This window comes from Schistocerca serialis, chromosome 5, assembly GCF_023864345.2.
Source record: "Schistocerca serialis cubense isolate TAMUIC-IGC-003099 chromosome 5, iqSchSeri2.2, whole genome shotgun sequence".
In the NCBI taxonomy this organism is placed as follows: domain Eukaryota; kingdom Metazoa; phylum Arthropoda; class Insecta; order Orthoptera; family Acrididae; genus Schistocerca; species Schistocerca serialis.
In genome coordinates this window covers 328,288,186-328,316,014 of record NC_064642.1, presented here as the reverse complement: position 1 = coordinate 328,316,014, position 27,829 = coordinate 328,288,186, and the positions used below count along the sequence as shown (strand labels likewise).

The 27,829-nt window shown below is 45.0% G+C and overlaps 1 protein-coding gene across 1 annotated transcript in view; it reads right to left on the bottom strand.

The window, feature by feature from the left end:
* LOC126481269 (cadherin-23) overlaps positions 1-27,829 on the bottom strand; it is a 505,796-nt gene that overhangs the window by 397,170 nt on the left and 80,797 nt on the right. The window lies entirely within an intron of this gene.

The following is a 27,829-nucleotide window of genomic DNA, read 5'->3' as shown; positions in this document are numbered from 1 at the left end:
TTACATATTTTTCGACAGACTAGAGGAGCCTTTCATGTCCGATGCTCTAGTGTAATGGTCTTATTTTCTTTTGTTTCGCGTTATCCGTCCGTGTTGTCAGCCAGAAAACGTTTAGGAAACCTAGTAAAATTTTAACATCATGTACGCTCCCCTTTTTCATAGCTTTATAGCTGTGTGGCGATGCAGCCTTGTACAGGGCCCTCTGAGAGCACTCTGTTAGAGTACGGTACCTCAGGTACTGTATGCGTGAGAGAGAGTTAACTTCTTGTTAGAGTTTTATTAGACCGCATCATTCTCTGCTACAGCAAATTACATCCAAGTAACTCCATTTATGATGGTATGTCCGCCTCCGTAGCGTAGCGGTAGCGTTACCGCCTTCCACGCAGGGGGCCCAGGTTCGATTCCCGGCAGGGAACTGGGTGTTGTGTGTCCATCTTCATTGAATCGCACGTCGCCGATGTGGCGTCACCTAAAAAGGACTTGCAATACGGCGGTCGAACTCCCCCGAATGGGGCCTCCCGGCCAACGACGCCATACGATCATTTCATTTCATATGATGGTATGAGCGGTAATACATCCCAGAAAGTACTAGTCACTAATATCCACGTTTGCGCTGCTGGTAGAGCTGTATTATTCCTTACAAGTGCTTGATTTCCCGTATTGCTGTGGGACAACGGTTGGGAAAGATTTTTGATGACTTTCTTTTACAAAGGTACTTTGTATTACATAAATGTCAAAAAAATGTTCAAATGTGTGTGAAATCTTATGGGACTTAACTGCTAAGGTCATCAGTCCCTAAGCTGACACAATACTTAACCTAAATTATTCTAAGGACAAACACACACTCACGCATGCCCGAGGGAGGACTCGAACCTCCGCCGGGATCAGCCCCTCACTCCATGACTGCAGCGCATTAGACCGCTCAGCTAACCGCGCGCGCCACATAAATGTCGTTAGAGGCGTTATGAGCATCTGAACATTCATATTTCGACGGTGAATTTGTTTATGTAAATATTTCCATATACATCACCTCTCAGTTTCAATAGAAGACATACATCGTCGGTCACCCAGGGGGACAACTTTTCATTGGATTATCGGTAATGCGTGGCGGGTCATGGGTTTCGTGTAGCTGAATGAGTCTCCCTGAGAATTTCAGTATTCTTCGGTATGTCTTGGAAGGATTTACCGCTACAGTGAACAAGCAGAGGTTTAATTTTCAAATCGCCGCTTGCATTGGCACAGAATAGTATTGGGAGACGGTCTTTCATTGGCTTGTGACCGGACAATGCATTCTCCTCTTTCGGCATCTTTTTCCAAAATAGACTAGCGAGGTCACAGATAAAAACCTATTGCGGCAGATAACTCTCAGAATCTACGAGCATCTTGAAGTTGCTGATAAAGTTCTCTGCTGTCTGTGTCGGAACTGGCTGCTTCGCCGACCTCACAACGCTGTGGATACCGGTTCTCCTCTTAAAGTTCTCGAACCACTCACGGCTTCCCATAAATACTTCTGATGATCCTGGCGTCTTCTTAATGAGGTCGGCGAAAATCGTTCTCGTCCTCTCACAAATGATGTTCTCGTTAATAGAGTCGCCTTGCAATTGCTTTTCATTTATCCATATAAGGAGCAACCTTTTGACATCGTCCAGAATACGAAACCGTTGTTTAGATACTCTTGCCATTCCCTTTGAACGATCTGTCTCCTTAATCTTGTTCTTGAGAAAAGTGCGAATAGTTAATGTAGACAGATTGTATGTGCGTGCTAAATTAGCAGCATTCACACCACGTTTGCGTTTTTCGATGATTTTACTTTTCGTGTCTAACGAAACGTAAAATCATCGAAAAACGCAAACGTGGTGTGAATGCTGCTAATTTAGCACGCACATACAATCTTCCTCTTTCTTCGGGGACATTTCTACGTAGGTTATTAAAATTTGCACGGAAAAAACACTGTGTGAACACAAGTTTAGATGAATGTGTGATCATAAGCTGCACTAAGACGGTAGCAGAAAGAGCGCTAAACTCAGACTGCAGCAATTACTAAAGACACTGTTCATACGCCGAAGCCGACAAAAACAAGTGTTCATAGTGTTCAACGTTTCCCCCGCCGCGCGCGAACGGCTGGTGACGTCACACTAAAGCGTCGTCACTCGTTATGCGAAACGTCGCTCGTTAAGCGAGTCATTTTTTTACAATTTGTTTTGCTCGTTAAGCGAATTACGCATTATGGGAGGTGCTCGTTAAGGGAGGTTCCACCGTATGTGGAAAATGAGATTTGTTAAACAAAGGATTTAATAAAATTTCAAGTTAGCGCACATTTAAATCACTGTTTCATACAATAGTCCGTCCTCGAAGCTCTCGTAATGTCGCAGGGAACCAGAGTCGTGCCCCGGTCCAGAAACCACCCACTCTTGGTGACGTGAAAATTTGTGCCGGACCGAGACTTGAATTTGGATTTCCCAACTGTCTCTGATACTGCGTTGTTGCATTTCATGCCATAGCAGAGCAATGACGAGAGAAAAGAGTGTGTCGCCCTGTGAGGGAATCGCAGTGATATAGTGTGAGTACAAGGGAGGCATTAGGACAAATGGAGGCATTAGGACAAATGGAGACTTGGACTGCTCCTGTAAACGTGCTCGTATAGACGAAATAGTTAACACAACCGTTGGCGACAAGCGGGAAATCCGTGTTCGAGTACTGGTCTGGCAGAAATATTAATTCGTTCTGAAATATTCTACAGCTGATGCTGAACTATAATCGCAATTTGCGAGTTCATTCCTAAAATCAATTTAAATAAGAGTCACATCCGTCGCTTTGACCAACGAGACTTATTGCCCTCGTTTAAAATATATGACTGACAGAAATACTGCAGCCTCAATTTATTAAGCATTCTGGTACCGTATTACCAACTGTGTAGTGACTGAAATTATCGCTCTATGCAAGTTAACATTTTCTAAATTGTCTATTGTTGATCAAAATTAGCTATAACGAGGTTCAATGTAAGAGAAGTAAAGTTCTGACCAAACCAAAGTCAATAACAGAAGTCCTATAGCAACCAAACTGCTGTCATGAATATTGCGAGGTCCGACTACTGGACTGTAATATGTGGATTGCTGACAGTTCATACACCGCTTCCAAATGGCTACTAGCAACTCCCGCCGATTATCTCCACAACAACAAAACAGGCACACAGTTCGATGTCAGCAGTTCAAAAGACAGGCAAAGACACACACACTGAATTTTCCACCTATTCGTTTGCTCCTGTTAAGCGTTTTGAAGTCCATCTTCTTCACTAAACAGCACCGCCCAGCCAGCTACTGGGCTTCGCAACGTAATCTGAGGTCTCTCCCTGCATCCTCGCTGAACGGCAACACCTACCTTGAAACCCGGGCTGGTTCAATCCGAAATCATGACGGCGCATATGAAAGAACTGTCGGAATCTCTCAATTCTCCGTACTCCAAGAAATAACACGGTTGATCACAAAGGATGACGTCCTTCCGACTATTGGGATAAAATCCGAAAATACTACCTTCGACCCAAAGGGCACACGACTTCTACAGACTGCGAGAGATTGCGAGGGATTGCGATCTGCCCATGGATTTGGGAAGCATCGAATTGCTCCATTAAATTATTTAATATGCAGGCATTCCAGCTAATTATAGTCAGGTTCAGAATATAGGCATTGCCATTGATCATTCTCTGCTTCCACTTACAGCTTTTCTTATAAGTTTTATGCAACATCACTCGACTATGAGTCGCCTCTTGTGCTCAGACCACCACCCATTTAGGAGCAATAGGGAAAGACCAACCCATCTACTCCAGGCTGAAGCAATTTTTTTTTTTTTTTTTTTTTTTTTTTAGGACATTGCGTTTGCTAGATACGAGCATTGGCTAGTTTTCAATGTAATCTTTGCATCGATTTAAGAATGTTAATATGGTACGGCAACTACATCCACATGTAATTTTGAACTAGTTTTGGCTTTCATACTGAATAAGTTAAATGTTTGGACGGTTACGCATTCCCGTCTAAAATGCAATTAAAATATGGTGCATGTCTTTCCTTGTCAGTTTAAAGTTTTGGAAAATTTGACATTCTCAAACCAGTAATTTGTACAATGATATGACAAAACTCATGGGCTAGCGATATGCACATATACAGATGGAAAACCAGAACATCGCAGATGTTCGTGGGCGCATGCAGAATGTCTACAGACACCTTGCAGTGAACAAAAGCACGGTGAGTGGTTGGGCGGGGCGTCTGCCATCATCGCAACTTCGTTGGACTTTTCTTCCTCATCCACCCTAGAGCCCGGATCTCGCTTTTTACTCGACTTCCACCTGTCTGACCCAATGAAGGATGCACTTCACGGAAAGCAGTACGTGGATGAGGGAGAGGTTATTGATGCCACGTGACGCTGGTTCCGACGTCGTAGTACCATGCGGGCATACAAGTCCTCCCAGTGAGGTGGCGTAAGACCGTCGCGTTGAACGGCGATTATGTTGCAAAACAGAGTTTTGTAGCCAAAAGAATGAGGAATAAGATGGTGTGCTGAAATCCTAAATAAAGTCAGTCTTCTTTCAGGAAAGAGTGTGTTGCTGTACCTATTGATCAACACTTGTAGCATTTACTTAGCGATAAGCAACTTTCTCACTAAGTCCTCACATAGCATGTACTGACAGCTTAGAAGGGGCTCATTGACTCTTTATGGCTGTATATAATGTAATCGTTGGCTTATGACGACCATTCTGTGCGATTATTCAAAAATGGTTCAAATGGCTCTGAGCACTATGGGACTTAACTTCTGAGGTCATCAGCCTCCTAGAACTTAGAACTACTTAAACCTAACCAACCTAAGGACATCACACACATCCACGCCCGAGGCAGGATTCGAACCTGCGACCGTAGCGGCCGAGCGGTTCCAGACTGTAGCGCCTAGAACCGCTCGGCCACCGCGGCAGGCTGTGCGGTTATTAATCTGAAGAATAATTTGGAGTGCAATATTTTTATTTGAATGTAGAAAAATAGTAACAATAAGAGAAAGCTGTTCACTCTTTGGAAGTTATAAATGTTCTGAGGACTTGCACTTTAGATTACATGCAGGGAATAACTCTAAGCACAATGTAGTCTTATCATCTCATAAAGCCAAGTTTTAACTTTTCAGTAGAATGAACCGTTGTGGATTAACCAGGGATTTAATATTAGGTTCCTATTGCATATGGTCTCACCAGGACCGGAATTTGGCACTATTTTGGCGTCCAGAATTGAGAGTGGGTGGAAATGGTCAGACTTTAAAATACTTTTTGCAATCACTCATGAGCGGAGGAACACCAGAATGTCTTTAATTCTTGGGTGGACGCCAATTTCGACCATTAAAAGATATTAAATTACGATAACAGCGTATCATAATTTTTAAGAATACAAGTCCACTTGTAAGTAATTTAGCGAAGGTAGAGACAAGAAACCATAAATAAAATGTTTTGTTTGCGCGTACTATTATAAGGTAGAGAAAACTGGAAGTGAGACACAACATAGAAAATCAAAAGAAATCGAAAGTGAGAAGAACATAGAAACGAACTTGTCAGGGAAACAGCGTAATCAAATAGTCGTAGAAGAATACGTGCGGGGAACATCTATGAGTGTTGAGAATTGGCAGGAGCCAATTCACGGAGTTTGGAGGAAGCCGAAAGGCACGCGTTTAAGCTCACGCAGACTGGCGTGAGGTCTGGAAAATGACAAGGAATTATAGTAGCCAAAAATAGTACATAACTTCTGGAATACTTAACTTTAATCCATAATTGGAGAACATCGCTCTTGATGATACACAATTATGATCTCAATATAAACTGGTAATGGCGCCTTGCTAGGTCGTAGCAAATGAAGCAAATGACGTAGCTGAAGGCTAAGCTAACTATCGTCTCGGCAAATGAGAGCGTATTTGTCAGTGTAGCATCGCTAGCAAAGTCGGCTGTACAACTGGGGTGAGTGCTAGGACGTCTCTCTAGACCTGCCGTGTGGCGGCGCTCGGTCTGCAATCACTGACAGTGGCGACACGCGGGTCCGACGTATACTAATGGACCGCGGCCGATTTAAAGGCTACCACCTAGCAAGTGTGGTGTCTGGCGGTGACACCACAACGAGGAAATGGAAAGACGCTTCTGGTAGGCAGTATACTCAGTCACAGACGGATCGAAACAAGCGTTCAAATTTCTAGAGGCAATTCTGAACTGTGTGGTCTGACGGGAAATGAAAAGTAAAGAGTAGCACCATAGGTGACTGATGAAGCGACGAGCTTCCGTCTATCAAAATGGGTTCAAATGGCTCTGAGCACTATGGGACTTAACATCTTAGGTCATCAGTCCCCTAGAACTTAGAACTACTTAAACCTAACTAACCTAAGGACATCACACACATCCATGCCCGGGGCAGGATTCGAACCTGCGACCGTAGCAGTCCCGCGGTTCCGGACTGCAGCGCCTAGAACCGCACGGCCACCGCGGCCGGCTTCCGTCTAACAGAAAGGTGTTGTTTTGTGTAACGATCGTCAATGATGAAAGGAAGAAGAGACATCATCAGAGATGGAGCAGTGTCTCGGAATGGTGATGGACGGGAAATGGTACTGGCCTGTTGAAGAAACCAGCCGGCAGTCGACTGCAGTGGTTCAAGGACGCTAGGAGGACGATTCTAACACCTTTCCTCATGGATAGGAAACGTGTCTCAACCATTGGCACCACCTCGCTCGCTGTCAAAAAGGACACTGGAAACACGTCCAGTGTTTCCAACATACGTGCCTTTGTTGCGTGATCATGTGTTGGCCAGTAGCCGATAAAGGCTGATGAATGTGGGTCGGAGCCGGTGGTACGCCTGTTCGTCGGTACCGGACGTATACATCGTGCTACGGCCCAGCTGTCGCGGGACCCACAACGGAACGGCCCACGGCCCGCACCTGGACAAGCGGGAACCCGCTCCGCTTTCTTCCCCAGGCGACATGCCACGTGCTACTTCTTAGCTTTCGATTGTGATAGCATTAAGAGCCCTGTACTTCCAAGTCAGCAAACAGGTGTCCACAGCAGGGAGTGAAGCAATGGACCAATTACTTCATTTAGATAGTTTCTACATACGGAACGTTTTTTCGTACAGTCTCAGCCTTCCCTACAAGCAACAAGGAAATTAAGTGCGTTTTCTGCCAGTGCGGCACATATGTATTGTTAGAGTGCAACTGCTTTTTTGTAGTATAAAGTAGTGAATTCTGAACATGCAAAATTACTGCTAAAGACGACGAAGTGTAGGAATGCGAATTAGTTGAACCACTGGATGAGAACGGTATACGATCCGTCATTAACAACTGTGGGGAAGCGAGATGCTTGCTGACAGTTTATATCAAGTTTACTAAGTAAAATTTCAAGAAACGATTTTAAGCACCGGATCTACTGTAACTGCAATTTCGTACATGTACATGGAGCCAATACGCCGTAATTAAAGCTCGCATAGAGCCATGTAACATGTCATCTGCACACACTCCATCTCTACCAAAGTGGAATCATGTGAATTGCATTCTGCCACTCATTTTACAGCACTGATGTACATTAGATGCAGAAAATTCTGAAACAAGAACGCTGTGGTTCCACATTATAACGGTTACAGTGAGATTGATCAATAGAACACATAACTAACCAACTAATTAACTAACTAACTAACAGTAAAAGCTGAAGAATCTTGACCTTGTAGTGAAAGTTAGGCAGAATACTTAACAACAACAAAAACAATGTCTGCTACGTATTTCTAAGACCCTAAATTACAGGCCCATATCGTTAACGTCGATATGCAGCAGGATTTTAGAACATATATTGTGTTCGAAAATAATGAATTACCTCGAAGAAAACGGTCCATTGACACACAGTCAACATGGGTTTAGGAAACATCGTTCCCGTGAAACACAACTAGCTCTTAATTCACATGAAACGCTGAGTGCTATTGACAAGGGATTTCGGATCGATTCTGTATTTCTGGATTTCCAGAAGGCTTTTTACACTGTACCACACAAGCGGCTCGTAGTGAAATTGCGTGCTTATGGAATATCGTCTCAGTTATGTGACTGGATCTGTGATTTCCTGTCAGAGGGGTCACAGTTCGGTGTAATTGACGGAAAGTCATCGACTAAAATGGAAGTGATTTCTGGCGTTCCCCAAGATAGTGTTACAGGCCCTTTGCTGTTCCTTATCTTTATAAGCGATTTGGGAGACAATCTGAGCAGCCGTCCTCGGTTGTTTGCAGATGACGCTGTCGTTTATCGACTAATAAAGTCATCAGAAGATCAAAACAAACTGCAAAACGATTTAGAAGAAATATCGGAATGGTGCGAAAAGTGGTAGTTGACCTTAAATAACGACAAGTGTGAGGTCATCCACATGAGTGCTAAAAGGAACTCGTTAAACTTCGGTTACACGATAAATCAGTCTAATCTAATAGCCGTAAATTCAACTAAATACCTAGGTATTACAATTATCAACAATTTAAATTGGAAGGAACGCACAGAAAATGTTGTGTGGAAGGCTAACCAAAGACTGCGTTTTATTGGCAGGACACTTAGAAAATGTAGCAGACCTACTAAGGAGACTGTCTACACTACGCTTGTCCGTCCACTTTTCCAGTACTGTTGCACGGTGTGGGGTCCTTACCAGATAGAACTGACTGAGTACATCGAAAAAGTTCAAAGAAAGGCAGCACGTTTTGTATTATCGTGAAATATGGGAGAGAATGTCACAGAAATGATACAGGATTTGGGATGGACATCATTAAAAGAAAGGCGTTTTTCATTGCGACAGATCCTTCTCACGAAATTCCAATCACCAACTTTCTCCTCCGAATGCGAAAATATTTTGTTGACACCGACTTACATAGGGAGGAACAATCAGCAAGATAAAATAAGGGAAATCATAGCTCGTACGGAAAGATATAGGTGTTCATTCTTCCTGAACCCTCTGCCAGGCACTTAAATGTGATTTGCAGAGTATCCATGTAGATGTAGAAATGCGTTTGTGTTAATACTTGCAGCCATTCTTCCTCAGATACTATTTCAGTTACGTTTATAATGCAGATAAGAATAAATATTATTCGTCTTTTCCAGTTAGCATTCATTTGCAGAGGCGGATAATATTTATTATTATCCATACTATAAACGTAATCCCGTGTTTTTATTTAGTACGAGACGAAAACTTCGGATTTTCGCGATGAAAGAATAAACTAACATCGATCTCACTGCATATCATCAACAGTAACACCATCGACGTCACGAAAAAAAGGTTTTTCTTAGTAGAGATATGGCGGTAGTTGATTAAGTCACGTCGAACTGTTTTATGTCTCTATAGCAACTTATATAAAGGGCATCAAGTGCATTGAAAAAAATTGTGCTTTTATAAATCATTATGTGTTAGCATTAGCACCTTTCTTCCATTAATTTAGTGTATATGAAAGATGCTGAACTGATAAAGTACCTCACAACAGAAAGGTGACAGTATTTCAGTGATGCTCTATGTTTCTGTGTCATATGGAATCCTGCGGTAACTGACTATGAAGTAGCATAGTTTTTAGCATCCCCATTCGATAAATGGATTAGCGTGAGAAGTCTGTAACGCCTCTTTATCTTCACAACATTAGGGTGATATTTGAAATTTAACTGGGGCTACCGTGATGTAATCAGATGTTGAGGGACCGTACACGACTCAAAGTCCATTTCTCGGCGGAGTAATTCAGGGAATGGAAACTCGTATATAGGTATATACGATCACGAGCATATTCGAATACAACGTTGTGTCAAAATTACGATGCAATCGGTGTACAATTTTCGGAGATTTTGAAGAGACGAACATCTAGGTTTTTATTTATATAGATGTAAATGTTCGTGTGTTCAAAAATCTTAATTCTGCGAAACGTACTCACTGATAGCTTTGAAATTTTGACACGACATTGCGTTCGAGTGCGCGCTTGTTTTTATCCAACGACGGGAGCGCCATATGAATTAGGTCTCACTTGGTTCCCTTCATCATGTTTGTGGAAGGTACACGTGCATTATCGGGCCGCAGTTCGCAACATTTGCTGAAGTTTTTCGTAACGTAACATCTTCACCCCATCTAACATATTCTTCCACAGTCCCACAATTTGTACTGGCTTTCTACTGATAGTAAGCCACGCAGTAATAGTACTACTACAGCCCAGTGCAGTATCAAATTCAAGACTTTTCACGCCCTGGTATCTCAATTTCTATATCCTTAACACGACAAAATCTACTGTATTTTACTAGGCTTTGGGATCCAAACCCGGTGACCTCCAGCACTTGTTAACTGGCACTTATTTGCCAAACTTCCTTGTCTAAATGGTTCCGTCTCGAGTGCTGGTCCGCGCCGCGCCGCCTCTCCGCCACCGCGATGCAGCAACGCTACTCCATGGTTGCTGGAGTTCTCCAGCAACTGGCTCTACACCAGATATCACACTAGAATAATTTAGGACCTCTCTATTCAGCGAGCACATAAAATTCCGCTTCCAAAAACTGTTTGTAACGGAAAACACATAGACATTTTCTGTCGAAACTGGCTGCCACATGAAACCGATTAGCACTACTGTTTAAAGCTGACTCCCTCCATACATTGAAAAAAAATGAAGTTACAAATACCTGTCGAAATGACAGAGAAAATGCGCCGGACGTCTTTAAGTGCTGACGCCCTGTAGATTGATCCTAAAACACCGTATTTTGCCGCCAATAATGAATAGGAATTGTCATCATGTCACGAGCTGAGTGACGACTATGAATGTGAGATGCGCAAATGGTCACTGGACCATTTTTGTGTTTTTTCGGTTCCAGTTGTGGCGCGGGGACAACTACTTGTTTTAAATATTTCCCACGGTAGACAAACCTTGCACGTTGATTGACGACAGACAGTTCTCCACATCTACAGTTATCTCTTGATAATGACGTAGCTCATCATAAATTTAGAAGTTCAGAATATTATCAAAAACCGATAATCTTCCTGAATATGACGAATCGCGCACATCAGAAATGGTCCTCTGTGAAAAAAAATGAAGCTTTCTTTCTTTACTTGGGTACTTTAGTGGCTTTCCCACCACAGACTTTTCAAAGGTTTCGAGCCACCTTTACTGCGTTGTCTGTTTACTAAACTTGTTACAAAATTGGTGGAGTGCCAGTAGGTCTCAAGCGATGAGGGTTCAGAATAAACATAATTATCTATGCAGATAGTTCATCCATTCCGGGAATCGAAAATCACAAGGCTTTTTGCCTGTTATAGGTATCGATACGACAAGGTAATGGCCACGGGATTTTCACGACCATATCAAAATCTCTACAGTTGTTCTTGAGACTAGCCCCGAAACGCAAATAGCTTCAAGGGGTGTTCAATTTATATATGTAGAGAGAGAGGAGATTTAATGAAATATTCTTCATTTACTTACTAAGACATGACTGCACTAACATTTTGTGTTTGCATGCTGAAATATTTTTCTATACCATTTTGTCGTATGCTGAATGCAAAGTACGTTTTAATGGCAAAAATATATGTTTTATGTACTTTGAAACCTTGCTTCTTGCCAAACTTTATGATTATAGGTCAACCGGAAGTACCCCATAGATTTTGACGAGTGAGTTTGCGAGAATCATAATATTTGACATGGATGCCCTTCTCGTTTGATTGTTTTGCTCTTAGCAGCTTAAATGTTTTACACCGCCAAGGGACCATAGACTTTAGGATACGACGTAAATGTAGCGTGCGTTCTACTGACCCCAGACCACTACCATTTATGTCTTCAGTGGCGTCAAGCGAGGGCTCATTGAGGGGAAGGGTGAATTGTGTTGTGTTTTTTGATGAAAATTGCTTTTCGCTCGGTGCCAGTAAAGGCCGTTTGTTGGTTAGAAGCAGACCACTTTAGGGTCTGGAACCAACCTGTCTGCGTACTAGATACACTGCACCTGGAGTTACGGTCTGGGGTCGTATGACAGCAAGATCAGTCTCGTGGTTTTCCCATGCATCTTGACTGCAAATTTGTACGCCAATCTGGTGATGAGACCCGCTGTGCTGACATCCATGAACAGAGCGTATTTTTCCAACAGGATAACGCTAGCCCACATACTGCTGTTGTAGTCCAGCATGCTCTACAGAGTGTCGACATGTTGCCTTGGCCTGCTCGATCACCAGATCTGTCTTCAGTCGAGCACATATGGGACATCATCGGGCGACAACTCCAGCGTCATCCAAATCAGCATTAAACGTTCCCGTATTGACCTACCATGTGCAACAACCATGGTACTCCAGCGCACAAACTGACATCTGGCACCTGCACAACACAATGCATGCACGTTTCCATGCTTGCATTCAAGATTTTAGCGGTTACACCGGTTATTAATGTACCAGCTCTTCACATTTGGGATGATATCTCGCGCTCACATTGGTTCAAATGGCTCTGAGCACTATGGGACTTAACATCTGTGGTCATCAGTCCCCTAGAACGTAGAACTACTTAAACCTAACTAACATAAGGACATCATACACATCCATGCCCGAGGCAGGATTCGAACCTGCGACCGTAGCGGTCACACTGTTCCAGACTGAAGCGCCTAGAACCGCACGGCCACACCGGCCGGCGCGCTCTCATTAACCAGTGATCTTCCACTTAAATCGCTTAGACAAATGTATTTCCGAAAGTTCATTACTCTACATTAATTACTTCTGGTATCTCGATTTTTTCCTCCCGTCAGTGTATTTAGTTACTTAGCAACATGTGAAAAACCAATATGTAAGTAATGTGACGTGGATCTGACGTGCTACCCTCAACAAACATTGTGTAACGTAACGTTCCTGGGCTTTACGAAGCGTGAAAGATGGCAGGGATAGGGAGCTTCCTGCGTGGGCGTCCACCGGCGCTCCAGAAGAGTGGCGGAGCGGCGAGGGCCCGCTAGCCGCTGGCCGCTGGACGCTGGACTCTGGTCGCCGTCCGTGGTGGAGCGCGCCGTGGCGTGGCGTGGCGTGACGGCGCCACGGCTCGGCCCGTTCCAGCTGCTTACGCTACCGCGCGGTCACTCACACCTGGCGTGGCTCAGCAAAGCCCGCCGCCGCAGCTGGCAAAACTGCCCTACATTCACTGCCCTCTCACCAAACACTCCTGCTCCCACTAGCTACCCACCTACCGTCCCCCTTTGTATCTCAAGTCTATTGATTTACCGTCGGAAGAGAAATACGAATTACAAAATCATTGAGACAAGATGTCTGGATGGTGTTTAAAGCAGAAATGAAAAAATGGCCAAGTGCGAGTAGGACTCATGCACCGAGGCTTGTTCATCCATCCTGGGAACTGGGATTCTCGACGATTTTTGCCTTTTTTTAATGTAGATATTGGCAAAATATCGGTCCACGCAATTTCAAGTTCATATCAAAATCTCTACAATAGTTCCTCAGACTAGACAGCACACACAGATACAAGCGAGAAGGGGTCTTCAGTTTATATGCACACATCAAAAAAAAAAGTTTTGCATCACCTCGGTTCCGAGAGTTCCAGAACCTAATTGGAATAGAGATCAACATAAACATCATTTTCGCCCTTTTTATTGCTAATGAAAAACACACATTGCATGTTGTACCGCCATACAGCGAGACCTTCCGAGGTGGTGGTCCAGATATCTGTACACACCGGTACCTCTATTACCCAGTAGCACGTCCTCATGCATTGATGCGTGCCTGCATTCGTCGTGGCAGAAGTTTATCAAGCCTCTGTTGGTCCAGATTGTCCCACTCCTCAATAGCGATTCGGCGTAGATCCCTCAGAGTGGTTGGTGGGTCACGTTGTCGATAAACAGCCCTTTTCAATCTATCCCAGGCATATTCCATAGGATTCATGTGTGGAGAACATGCTGGCCACTCTAGTCGAGCGATGTCGTTATCCTGAAGGAAGTCATTCACAAGATGTGCACGTTGGGGGCGCGAATTGTCGTCCATGAAGACGAATGCCTCGCCAATATGCTGCCAATATGGTTGTACTATCAGTCGAAGGATGCCATTCACGTATCGTACAGCCGTTACGGCGCCTTCCATGACCACCAGCGGCGTACTTCGGCGCCACATAATGCCACCCCAAAACATCAGGGAATCTCCACCGTGCTGCACTCGCTGGACTGTGTGTCTCAGAAGTTCAGCCTGACCGGGTTGCCTCCAAACACGTCTCCGACGATTGTCTGGTTGGGCATATGCGACACTCATCGGTGAAGAGAACGTGATGCAAATCCTGAGCGGTCCATTCGGCATGTTGTTTGGGCCATCTGTACCGCGCTGCATGGTATAGTTGTTGCAAAGATGGACCTCGTCATGGACGTCACGAGTGAAGTTGCGCATCATGTATCCTATAGCGCAAATTTTGAGTCGTAACACGACGTCCTGTGGCTGCTGAAAAGCATTATTCAACAAGGTGGCGTTGCTGTCAGGGTTCCTCCGAGCCATAATCCGTAGGCAGCGGTCATCCACTGCAGTAGTAGTCCTTGGGCAGCCTGAGCGAGGCATGTCCTCGACTGTCCCTGTCTCTCTGTATCTTCTCCATGGCCGAAGAACATCGCTTTGGTTCTCTCCGAGACACCTAGACACTTCCCTAGTTGAGAGCCCTTCCTGGCACAAAGTCACAAGGCAGACGCGATCGAACCACGGTATTGAACGTCCAGGCATGGCTGAACTACAGACAACACGAGCCATGTACCTCTTTCCTGCTGCAATGACTGGAACTGATCGACTGTCGGACCCCCTCCGTATAATATGCGCTGCTCAAGCATTCTTGTTTACATCTTTGGGCGGGTTTAGTGACATCTCTGAACAGTCAAAGGGACTGTGTCTGTGATACAATATCCACAGTCTTCAGGAGTTCTGGGAACCGTGGTGATGCCAAACTTTTTTTGATGTGTGTGTGTAGAAACAGAAGATTTGATAAAATTTATTTTATTAACTCACTAAAGCATGACTATGATTTATATGTCGTGTTTGCTTGCAGTGATGTTTGTCGTAATAGACAAACATGGGTGATGAATGTAATGTATCATCTAGTGGCAAAAACATATTTTCTATATAATATTATTTCCATTTAACAATTTTCAATTTTTCTATTTTGCATGTACTGTGAAATGTTGCTTTTTGCCAAATTTCATGATTCTACGTCAACGGAAAGTACCCTATGGGTTTCGATGAGTAAGTTTGCAAATATCAACTTATGTGACACAAATGGACGAACCTTTTGATTGCTTTGACTTAGAAACTTAAAATATTTCCACCGCCAAGGGACACACGCCTCAACATGTGACATAAATATGAATTTATGGATCTTATCTGACGGACAGACAGACACATGGATGAAAAATGACAAAAAATACTTTTTCGTGTTATGTTATTAGAAAATAACAATTTTCGGTATTTTCCTTTACTTTTACTGTGAAACGTCGCTTCTTAGCAAGTAAAGTGATTCTAAAAAAAATGGCTCTGTGCACTATGGGACTAAACATCTAAGGTCATCAGTCCCCTAGAACTACTTAAACCTAACTAACCTAAGGACATCACACACATCCATGGCCGAGGCAGGATTCGAACCTGCGACCGTAGCGGTCGCGCGGTTCCAGACTGAAGCGCCTAGAACCGCTCGGCCACCGGCGGCCGGCAAAGTGATTCTAGGTCAACGGAAAATACCATATAGGTTTTGATGAATAAGTCAATATAAAAATATTTCACATAAATGGCTGTATGGTTTGATTGAATTGATTTACAAGCTTGAAATTTTTACACTGCCAAGAGACCATAGACCTTAATATGCGACGTAAATTCGAACTGCATTCGCCTACCCCTTAATGAGAAAAAGGGTCCTTAACAGTCGGATAAACAGACAGACAGACAGCCGGACAACAAAGCGATCGTGTAGGGGCACCGTTTTTACAGAATGAGAGACGGAACCTTAGAAAGTGAGAGGCCCTCCGCATCAGTACTAAAAAAAGATTTTGGTAAATTTCGGTTAAGCGATATGTCATAAAAATTTACATGTTTTCGATGCAACGAAATAACCAGGGATTACAATTACAAACAAAAGATAGAACTATAGCAGTTTGCAGACAGAGTGCTCTTTGAATCTACATCTACCAGATGGTCATAATTAAAATACAGTTACTTACAGTGATCCAGTGTGGGCTGTAATTATCGTATAGCAAAGAAACGTGGTAGATACTCTAATGCGTGAATGCGGAACCGATTTACGTTGAAAAAAAATGAGTTCCAATTTTGGCAAGCAGGTGCGAATCTGCCGCTGCAGTGCAAGAAAGACGTATGGAAAATTATCAGTATGTAATAGGTTAGGAACGGGACGTGAGCAGAAAAGGCCAAACAAGTGAGAAAGGCATAATGTCGATTTTATTATTAACCTCCGCTTATCGAGATTTTTTTCAGCGTGAGCTCCGAAGACGTTGACGAGATGCTGCATCCGTAAAACGATGTGACCAACAGTTTCTCGCAGCAGGTCCGGCGGAATCCGAGCAACGTGTTCCTGTATACTGACCTTCGGATCAAGTAGAGACCGAACGTGTGCTTGGTACACGGATCGGATTCTTTTAGATGTCCCCAGACCCAAAAGTCACGTGGATTCAGATCAGGGGATCTTGCATGCCATACATCTGGAAAAACTCTGGAGATACCACTGTCGTGCAAGGTTGCATTAAGCACATCTTTCGCGGGCGAGCGAGATGAGGTGTTGCGCCATCCTGTGTAAAACTACAGTTTCCACACAGTTGTGCCGCCAGAGCAAGAGTGATATGCCGTACAAGGATGTCTGTATAATCTGCAGACGCCACGGTACATCAGACAGATCCTCTGGGTGTATTCCATTCAGAGAAGAACGGACCGGAGATAAAGGTGCCTGTGAATCCACACGACACGGCAACGTAAGATGAGTGCAGTGTCTCTTCGTGCCAAACACGCGGTTTTACAGCACTTTAACAATACTCCAAATTCACTAGTTTTGTGTATTCACTGCACCCGGTAGTGTAAAATGTGCCTCGTCACTCCATAGAATATTGCCATGCCATCAGTTTCGATCCTTCTCTGAAGAAAAAATTCAGAACGTTGTTGGAGATCATGAGGTTTCAGTTGCTGCACCGACTGGGTCTTGTACGGGTACCAGAGGAAATAAACCGCAAAACTTTCCGTACTGTTCACCGTGGGATGGACAATTCTCATGACACTGCACGAGCACAAGCACCACTCGGGGCACGTGCTCACTGGCCAGAAATCTCGTCAACAACTTTCACCGGGGTATGACGCCTTCCTCTTTCAGGTGCCACACCAAGCTCACCATTGTTTTACCTTTCAGTCCGCGATACTCTCTCAATGCAGGACCGTAACTGCTGCTGTTCACATAAAAATGTTTCACAACAGCGCGTGGTCTCCCTTCTCGAAAGCCAAATTGTTCACTCAGTTATATTTTGAACCTACACGAGGACTCATCCACTTTCTCACTGGTCATGGACCCTATCCGACATACTTATGTCGGTTTGGGAAAAGGGCAAACCCCGAGTGTGACTGTGGCGCGGCGGAAGGAACTCCCGAACATGTGGTTTTCGAGTGCCCTCTTTTCAACGACGTTGCGATAACACTCCGAGACAGACTTCCAAATAACGAGACATACAATCTCCTAAGACAAGAAGACACTTTCCATACTTTGAATGCTCTGGCAGATGAGGTATCGCGAAAAGTGTTACTAGAATACTTGAGGGACCAAGAATAGACACCAAATTAATAAACCAACCGATTAAGACCTGATCCCATTCCCATACCGCCTGTGCGTGGAATGGCCGACTCCCATCAGTTGGAAACCGCCACGTACGGGATTAGGGGGGGGGGGGGGGGGGGGGACAATCACACCGATTGCGACTAAAGCACCAATTATGACGTAGGTTAAGTTAGTAGTAGTAGGGCTTAGTTTAGACCACTAACATAGGAAACTGCAGCGAATACTAACCATGGCCGGCCCAGTGCCAGGGGCATGCTCCCCGGGGTTAGCTCGAGGAGCCTGGCCACCCTAAGTAGGTTTGTATTTTACTGGCACACCTGTGACGCTGCAGTTAGTAGTCATTCTAGGTTAAAAGTAGCTAAAACAAAACTGCCCATTGTTGTTGTAGGAATCTAACCATACTTTAGTAACTTAACTTAAACTGTAGCTCACTAACGTAATTTAACATTAAGCTGCAATAACTTAGTTTTTATGTAACAATTAATGGCCCACTAATCATGTTAGGAGGTGGGCTAAATATGTATGATTAATATTGTTGTGATAATAAAGAATTTTTTTTTTAAAAAAAAAGACTGTTCACTCACGTCATGGCTTGTCAGATGACAGCGTGGATGTCATACCTTCTTACAGATAGTGCACAGCGCCAGATTTGCACCAGGTGCCCACAACTGGAACTAATTTGTTCTCCAGTGTAAATCGGTTCCGCATTAACGTATCAGTATATCTGCCAGATTTCGCTGTGGTACGATAATCAAAGCCCACACTAGACCTTCGTGAGTAGCTGCACTTTAATTATGCCAACCTGTACTTCTATAGTCCGCAAGCTACGATCTGGTGTGTGGTGGATGGTGTATTGAGTATTGTGTGTGTATTGAACTGGGAACCTAGAAATGACAGAGAGGCTTCGCCCCGCCGTAGCTTTCACTGGTTCACAACCCCACAACAGGACACAGCAGTCCACCCACCCCATCGCCACCCCACATCGAACCCAGGGTTATTGATCGATTCGGCCCCCAGTCCAGTCACACAGCTGGTCTGATATTTCGTGCGCTCGTATTTTGTTCATTAGGCAGCAGTGCAGAACTATTCCGAACGCTTTCCGGAAGTCAAGGAACACGGCATGAACCTAGGTGCTTACTACAGTCTGGATCTCGTGGATGAAAAGAGTTCTCTGCTTTCACACAATCGTTGTTTTCGGACTCCTTGTTAAGGATTTTCGGTCTCGAGAAATGACATAATACGCGAGCATAGAAAATGTTCCAGAATCCTTCAACAGACGGACGTTATAGATATAGACCTGTGATTTTGTGCGTCTATCGACAATCCTTCTCGAAAACGGGAATGGCGGCCGAATCCGTCAGCGTTGTCACTGACACTATATCAAAAGTACCCGGACACCTGTTAGTGGATGTTAAGACGGCTTAAAACAAGCCAAGAAAATTTTCAATGCGGTGTCTGAATTTCTGTGGAGGAACAGCAGGCCATTCTTCCTCAGCAGCCAAAACCAGAGAAGGTGGCGATGTTGGGCACTGGGGTCTGGAGCGAGGCGGAAGAGAGAAGAACTGAAGAAGCATAAACGCCCTTTTGCTTGTGATCAGGTGCATATTTCGCCGAATGGTTTTGAACGGTTTCCAGTGGCTCAATTCCGCACAGCAGAGTGTATACTGTCGTCGTGCTACACTCCAGAGTGCTCCGATCACATTCAGCTGGGTTGTAGCCCCACTATGTCCTTAGAGAGGGGCTGAATAGCCGGAGGTTGTCACCAAGGTCAAAGGTTGTCAAGAATGCCTTCCTGTTGCTGATGGCACTGCGAAATGGCGTTTTCGACTGCTAAATGTATGGGAACCAACGCCGCCAAGGAAACGCCTCTCTGTATGTCACTCTCTGAGGCTTTTTCGTGTCGATTCTGAGCGGGGGTGAGTCTGAAATGTTTTCCTGGACCACCCGTAAGAAAACCGCTTGGTTTCAACGCTGGTGTCGCGGTTCCGACTATTGTGTCTCACTGTTTAGAGGCACAAAAAGCGTGGGTGTTTTCAGCTCGTTACTAAATGCAAATAAGTAGGAGGCCGAGTTGATATGAGCTGAAGGAGTCCAGGTTGCAATAATATTCGGTACGGCACACTGTTAGAGAGAAGGATTATTATTCAAGAAACACATAGTACAGTGAAATTACTTATCTTCAGTAGGTTGTAGGACTGCAGCTGCGGCTATGAACTGACAATCTCGTAACATAGAATACCATGAACTAATACAACATATTCTAAGGGACTGAGAATGATGGGCCATCCTCAGAGAATCAATGCAAACTTTACAGAACTGGCTGAGGGCCGATTACGAAAGTACGTCTGCCTAGGTTGAAATCTAGCTAAGAGGTGAACGAGGCACACTCCAGTTCCGTCGAGTTGCACAGCCCGGCCGGCCGAAGTGGCCGTGCGGTTCTAGGCGCTGTAGTCTGGAACCGCGTGACCGCTACGGTCGCAGGTTCGAATCCTGCCTCGGGCATGGATGTGTGTGATGTCCTTAGGTTAGTTAGGTTTAACTAGTTCTAAGTTCTAGGGGACTAATGACCACAGAAGTTGAGTCCCAAAGTGCTCAGAGCCATTTGAAGCATTTTGAACCCTCTTATCAACATTTCACTCCTCCTTTTAGAGCTACAGCGATGGAGGTCGGTGTAGTATCATTGCCACAGATACTGCTCCGGACTGCGCGCCTAGAACCGCGAGACCACCGCGGCCGGCCGATAAGAGGGTGTGTAGCATGTCCACGGTGGTTATAGGCGGAATTGTGGTGGAATTTGGTGCAAATGTGACGTCATTAACCCAATTTAGACTTCAAATGATTTGCTGAGCTCTGGATTTTCTTCCGCCTGTATCGACACCTTGGTGTGTGAAGCGTCGCCGAGACCGAGGGTGATATCTGACGGTGCCACGCTTTTGCACCATTACGGACGAAGTTCGTAGGTATCTTTCAGTCAAATTTGAAAACCCTGCATCTGTATAGGAGATAATTTGGGCGCTTTGACAAAGTGCCCCTTCAGTTGTGTTCCGCAGTACTGGCCAGTTTTATTTCCCTATCATGTCTATACAGTGTGTTACAAAAAGGGACGGCCAACCTTTCAGAAAACATTCCTCACACACAACGAAACAAAATATGTTATGTGGACATGTGTCCGGAAACGCTTACTTTCCATGTTAGAGATCATTTTATTACTTCTCTTCAAATCACATTAATCATGGAATGGAAACACACAGCAACAGAACGTACCAGCGTGACATCAAACACTTTGTTACAGGAAATGTTCAAAATGTCCTCCGTTAGCGAGGATACATGCATCCACCCTCCGTCGCATAGAATCCCTGATGCGCTGATGCAGCCCTGGAGAATGGCGTATTGTATCACAGCCGTCCACAATACGAGCACGAAGTCTCTACATTTGGTACCGGGGTTGCGTAGAGAAGAGCTTTCAAATGCCCCCATAACTGAAAGTCAAGAGGGTTGAGGTCAGGAGAGCGTGGAGGCCTTGAAATTGGTCCGCCTCTACCAATCCATCGGTCACCGAATCTGTTGTTGAGAAGCGTACGAACACTTCAACTGAAATGTGCAGGAGCTCCATCGTGCATGAATCACATGTTGTGTCGTACTTGTAAAGGCACATGTTCTAGCAGCACAGGTAGAGTATCCCGTATGAAATCATTATAATGTGCTCCGTTGAGCGTAGGTGGAAGAACATGGGGCCCAATCAAGACATCACCAACAATGCCTGCCCAAACGTTCACAGAAAATCTGTGTTGATGACGTGATTGCACAATTGCGTGCGGATTCTCGTCAGCCCACACATGTTGATTGTGAAAATTTACAAGTTGATCATGTTGGAATGAAGCCTCATCCGTAAAGAGAACATTTGCACTGAAATGAGGATTGACACATTGTTGGATGAACCATTCGCAGACGTGTACCCGTGGAGGCCAATCAGCTGCTGATAGTGCCTGTACACGCTGTACATGGTACGGAAACAACTGGTTCTTCCGTAGCACTCTCCATACAGTGACGTGGTCAACGTTACCTTGTACAGCAGCAACTTCTCTGACGCTGACATTAGGGTTATCGTCAACTGCACTAAGAATTGCCTCGTCCATTGCAGGTGTCCTCGTCGTTCTAGGTCTTCCCCAGTCGCGAGTCATAGACTGGAATGTTCCGTGCTCCCTAAGACGCTGATCAATTGCTTCGAACGTCTTCCTGTCGAGACATCTTCGTTCTGGAAATCTGTCTCGATACGAACGTACCGCGCCGCGGCTATTGTCCCGTGCTAATCCATAGATCAAATGGGCATCTGCCAACTCCGCATTTGTAAACATTGCACTGTCTGCAAAACCACCTTTGTGATGAACACTAACCTGTTGATGCTACGTACTGATGTGCTTGATGCTAGTACTGTAGAGCAATGAGTCGCATGTCAACACAAGCACCGAAGTGAACATTACCTTCCTTCAATTGGGCCAACTGGCGGTGAATCGAGGAAGTACAGTACATACTGACGAAACTAAAATTAGCTGTAACATGGAAATTAACTGTTTCCGGACACATGTCCACATAACATCTTTTCTTTATTTGTGTGTGAGGTATGTTTCCTGAAAGTTTGGCCGTACCTTTTTGTAACACCCTGTATTGGACTATATCATACCAAACAACAAACTGACACAGAGACCAGGAGGAGCAGGGAATGACTTGTCACTTGCTGGCCAGAGACGAGCCGGTGCTGCTTTAACGTCTGCAGCCGCCTCGGCAGCTCAGCAGCGGAGAGCAGTTAATCCCGCGCTGCGAGTCGGTCGGTCACGGACGAGCCGCCAGCCCGCGACGTGAGAACAGTGTCAGCGGTGCGGGTCGCCGCCGCCATTCCCAGTCCACTCCCACGTGGTGGGAGTTCACGGCAGCAAGCGGGACCGCCGACCGCCTCCGCTTGTCCGTGAAATCAGAACCCGTAAACGAGACCAGCGGCTGCGCTCCTTTGTTACGAGACTGAGTCTGTTGGCCCCACTAACAAGTACTACGGCGTGTTCTGCTTTCCTATGATAACTGAAGCTGTCATTTAAGACGATGGGCGTTCAATAAGTCATTCAACACGTTTTCTTTCCTCGGACAATTTTGGTTGAAAAAATGCGGAATTTGTTGTGGGACATCAGCACCTATAATTTCATCAAGTTCCGAGTCCGCCCCCAGTACCTGAGTGGTCAGCGCGACAGAATGTCAATCCTAAGGGCCCGGGTACGATTCCCGGTTGGATCGGAGATTTTCTCCGCACAGGGACTGGGTGTTGTATTGTCCTAACCATCATCATTTCATCCCGATCGACGCGCAAGTCGCCGAAGTGCCGTCAGATCGAAAGACTTGCACCCGGCGAACGGTCTACCTGACAGGAGGCCCTAGTCACACGACAGTAGTAGTATCAAGTTCCCATAGGCGGTGCCACCATTCACAATGGCGTCTGTAACGGAGATCCGTTCCAACCGGAGCATCGCAGATATTCATAGGCATTTGGCTAATGTCTGCGGTGACCTGGCAGTGAACAAAGGACGGTGAATTGCTGGCCGAGGCGTCAGTCGTCATAGCAACAAGGTCGGGCAAACCTCTGCCATCTTCCGCGTGTCGGCTGGCCGCACACAGTTGTGACTCTTGCAGCTTTGGAACTTACAGACACTCTCATATGAGGCGCTCGACGCATCACAATGAAACATGTCGTTGCTCAACTGGGCACATCTGTTGGTAGCGCTGACACACTCGTCTACTGGCTTGGGAACATCTGTTGGTAGCGCTGACACACTCGTCTACTAGCTTGGGCACATCTATTGGTAGCGCTGACACACTCGTCTACCAGCTTGGGCACATCTGTTGGTAGCGCTGACACACTCGTCTACTAGCTTGGGCACATCTGTTGGTAGCGCTGACACACTCATCTACTAGCTTGGGCACATCTGTTGGTAGCGCTGACACACTCGTTTACCAGCTGGGGTACTGAAAGGTACGTGCCCGTTGAGTTCCTCGTCGCCTAACAAAAAACCATTAAGGAGCAACGAATAATCATGTTGTGGAGTTGCTTGCGCGTTATGAGGCTGATCGTGACAACTTTTTGTTGATCATCGTCGCAGGCGATGAAACGTAGGTTCATCACTTCGAACCGGAAACAAAAGAGCATCCCATGGAGTGGTGCCACACCACCTCTCCTGCGAAGAAAACGTTCAGTGCTACACTCTCAGCCGGAAAGTCATGGCGACGGGCTTCTGGGACCCTGAAGAGGTTACTCTGTTTGAAGTCCTCCCTCATGATGCAACAATCAACTCATAAGTGTATTGTGCTACCCTCAGGAAATTGAAGAAGCGACAAAAATGCAGGCGAACTTCTCCTTCTCCGCGACAACGCAATGGCTCACACAACACTGCGCGTCCAAGGAGATGGAGGAGGAGATTAATGTTTGGATTAGGGAAGGACGGAGGAGGAAATCTGCCGTGCCCTTTCAAAGGAACCATTCAGGAATTTACCTTAGGCGATGTAGGGAAATCACGAAAAACCTAAATCAGCATAGCGGGACGCGGATTTGAACCGTCGTCTTCCCGAATGCGAGTCCAGGATGCTAACCACTAAGCTACTTCGCTCGGTGCGCACCTGAGAGGAGTTCACGAAACTTCATTGATCTCGTCTTCCTCATCCACCCCACAGCACAGATCTCGCACTTCCCGACTTACATCTGTTTGGTGCAATGAAGGATGCACTCCGCGGGAAGCAGCACGTGCATGATAGGGAGGTTATTGGCGCAGAAAGACGTTGGCTCCGACGTCGGCCAGTAGAGTGGTATCACGCGGGCATTCAGGTCCTCCCAGTAAGGTGGTGCAAGGCCGTCGAATTGAACGGAGATTAAATTCAAAAATAGGGTTTTGTAGCTAAAGTAGAGGGAATGATACGGTGCATTGGGATCATGAATAAAAATAACCTGAAAAAATATGTGTTGCATTACTTATTGGACGCTCATTGTACTGGGAGCGAGATGACCCATTGCCAATGGTAAGAAGCTGCTATCCAGAGCAACTGGAATTTGGATCCCTCCAACCGGTACTGTCTGTTACTACGGACGCGGGAGTTGATATCGTGAGGCGTGTAACTTTGTCGACAGTGAGCTTACCGATATCGGGCAGCTACTGTACTTGCGTTAAATAATCATAATTTATTGTATGACGCGATTTTTTTTACCGCGATTCGAATTATACTAATGGCAACGACAGTAACAATAAAATACCTCGAGATGTAGTATATTGAAGATTTTCTTTAAGGGCCTCTTTGAGGCTGACAATATAGGAAATGTTCAAGGTGTTCCAGACGCTTGGTAAACACATCAACGTGACATATCCAGCTTTCAACACTCATAATCTTTAGAAAATAGTAACGTGACAATGTCGCACTCCGAGGTTTGCATGTACGGAAAGTTGATTTGGGAACTGATAGAAGATTGTGGAATAAGTTCACGTTTATGCTCCAAAGCAAATGAGCTCATAAAGTAATTTCGGGGTGACTGTTGATAACCTCAGGAGCCAATATTACATCATCGCAATCTCTGCAAGAAAATATCAGAAGATGAATTGATTGAAAACTGTTGGGCGCTAAACCGCGTGGTCATCTCAGGATCGCGGTACTATTTTATTAACAGTCATTCTTCTTAAAACGAAAGGGAAAGGCCATGTAACAAAAGCCACCAAAAAGATCACTACAGTCTTCGTCCGATTAAATTGGGCAAAACTACGGACGACGAACAAAATGTCAGCAATTACACCTATTATTTGTCCTTTTCCGTCTTAAATGTACGGTAAATGAAGAAAGATTTTCATGGGGCGCGTTTTGCTTTATTGATAAAGTATCATTTGAGGTGACTCATGTTTTCTGCCTCTTTTCACATGTTCGGATGCTAACTGGATTTAGTTCTCATTGTTAGCAGAGGTAGAAGTCGAAAGACCTGGATGTCACTATCACTCCTCACTGCTTTCCGACTTTAGAAACTCACTTTTCCTTTGTGTACAGTATTGAGTCAAAACAAATACAGCTGCAGTATATTTGTATGAAGTTATTTATAACACAAAATTTTACGAAATATAGCTGAAGTACGAGGGTAATCCCAAAAGTAAGGTCTCCTATTTTTTTATAAGTACATAGACCTGTTTATTTCTACAATGGTGTGCACCAGTTTACAGCTTGAACATTTATCTATTTTTCGACATAATCAACATTTCTGTCGATGCATTTTTGTAGACGCTGTGGCAGTTTTTATATGCCCAAGTCATACCAGCTCGCCGTCATGCTGTTCAGAAAGTTATGAACAGCTTCTTTCACTTCGTCGACAGTCACGCTGGGCTGTAGACGCGGAAAGCTTCCACACTCACCCAAGGGCCGTGGCACTGACCGCAGACAACGCGGCGAGCAAGTTCCTCGTTGGGCACTGGCGTGCCACCTCGCGCTTTCAAGCAGTGTGAACGAAGCACAGTCGCTGCTAGGCAGCGCCGGGAAGAAGATGGTGTGATTGTGAAACTCTCGCCAGTAAATAATTCTTAATTGAATGATGTTTCACTAGTGTCCCACCGCTCCACACGATCACTCACCTTTGCTCTTTACTCGGCCTGCTAGTTAAAACACGTTCCCAGCTCTAGTGGGAACAGAAAGAAAACATGCCCATGGTGTACAATGTCCAACTCTACCATCTCTATTAAAATGGATTTCGTTATGCAAGCAGGTAGTGTGTGGACAGTACCAAAATAGTCTTATATGTGTATAATCTGTCGGGTTTGCGGGACCCAGCACTTATTCTCAACAAGGAAGTGGGATCATATTGGGGAGGGACGTTGACCGTATTTAAGTAATGAGAGTTTTCAAAATGTTGTTTCCTTAAACAGATTATCTCCTTCTCCCTCCAGTGCTCTATCTACAATGATGTCACGGTCGCTGTGTTAAATGACAGAATAAATGATCGGATAAACCTCACCTTGGTACACTTCCCACAGGCTCTAAGAATCTCGTCAGGAAAAAAGAAGGAAGGCTGTAGATCAATGCCACATTGATTTCTACATCATTTCAGCCAGAGACTAACTCAGCTGTACAACAACAAAGAAGAAAGTGACCATGGCGTTAGTTACTCAAGTATTCCAACATTTAGCTTTGAAAAAAGTAACACGCTCTCCATGGAGATTAAGTAATAGACTCATATCCTTTTATTTCTGATGTTTTGCATGCCACAGTAACATTGTGAGGCGTTAAGCTTTTGCCACCATACATTTAATATTCTGTGTATTCTTTTAGATCTATATTTATATCACTGTTTGCAGATTTTTAATCATTTCATTGGATGATACTGGCTATCACCACATACTAATATGTTCTGGAGAACTGCGTGTCTGGAAGTTAAGTAGAGCTGAGTACTGACAGAAAGGGCGACTTGGATCACGCATACCTCAGAAGTCACTACCGGATAAAGAGGGGTTGGAAAGAGACTTGTCGCGTCCTTCAGGGGTGGATATTTACTGCCCTCAGAGAGAGCAGAGCGAGTAGGCGGAGCCTTACAATGCTTCGAGGCTTCTGAATCCCCGTAGCGTGGACAGTTCGGGAGGGAGGAACAGAAAAATTTCTGAGTAGCGTACTTGGAGAAAGAGGGTCAGGGGCGGAGCAAAGGGAAAATACTCCTTTTAGTGTGAAGGAACGTTGAGGGTTCGTAAACGACTGTCGCAAGCTAACCTCAGAGGAGGTAATGTTTTTGAAACAGGCCACTGGAATTCACCGCATGAGCGCAAACTACACTGAACAAGCAAAGAAACTGGTACTCCTGCCTAATATCGTGTAGGGCCCCATTGAGCACGCAGCAGTGCCGCATCATGACGTGGCATGGACTCTGCTAACGTCTGAAGTAGTGCTCGAGGGAATAGGCACCAAGAATCCGGCAGGGCTGTCCATAAATCCGTAAGAGTACGAGTGGGTGGAGATCTATCCTGAAAGGTAGG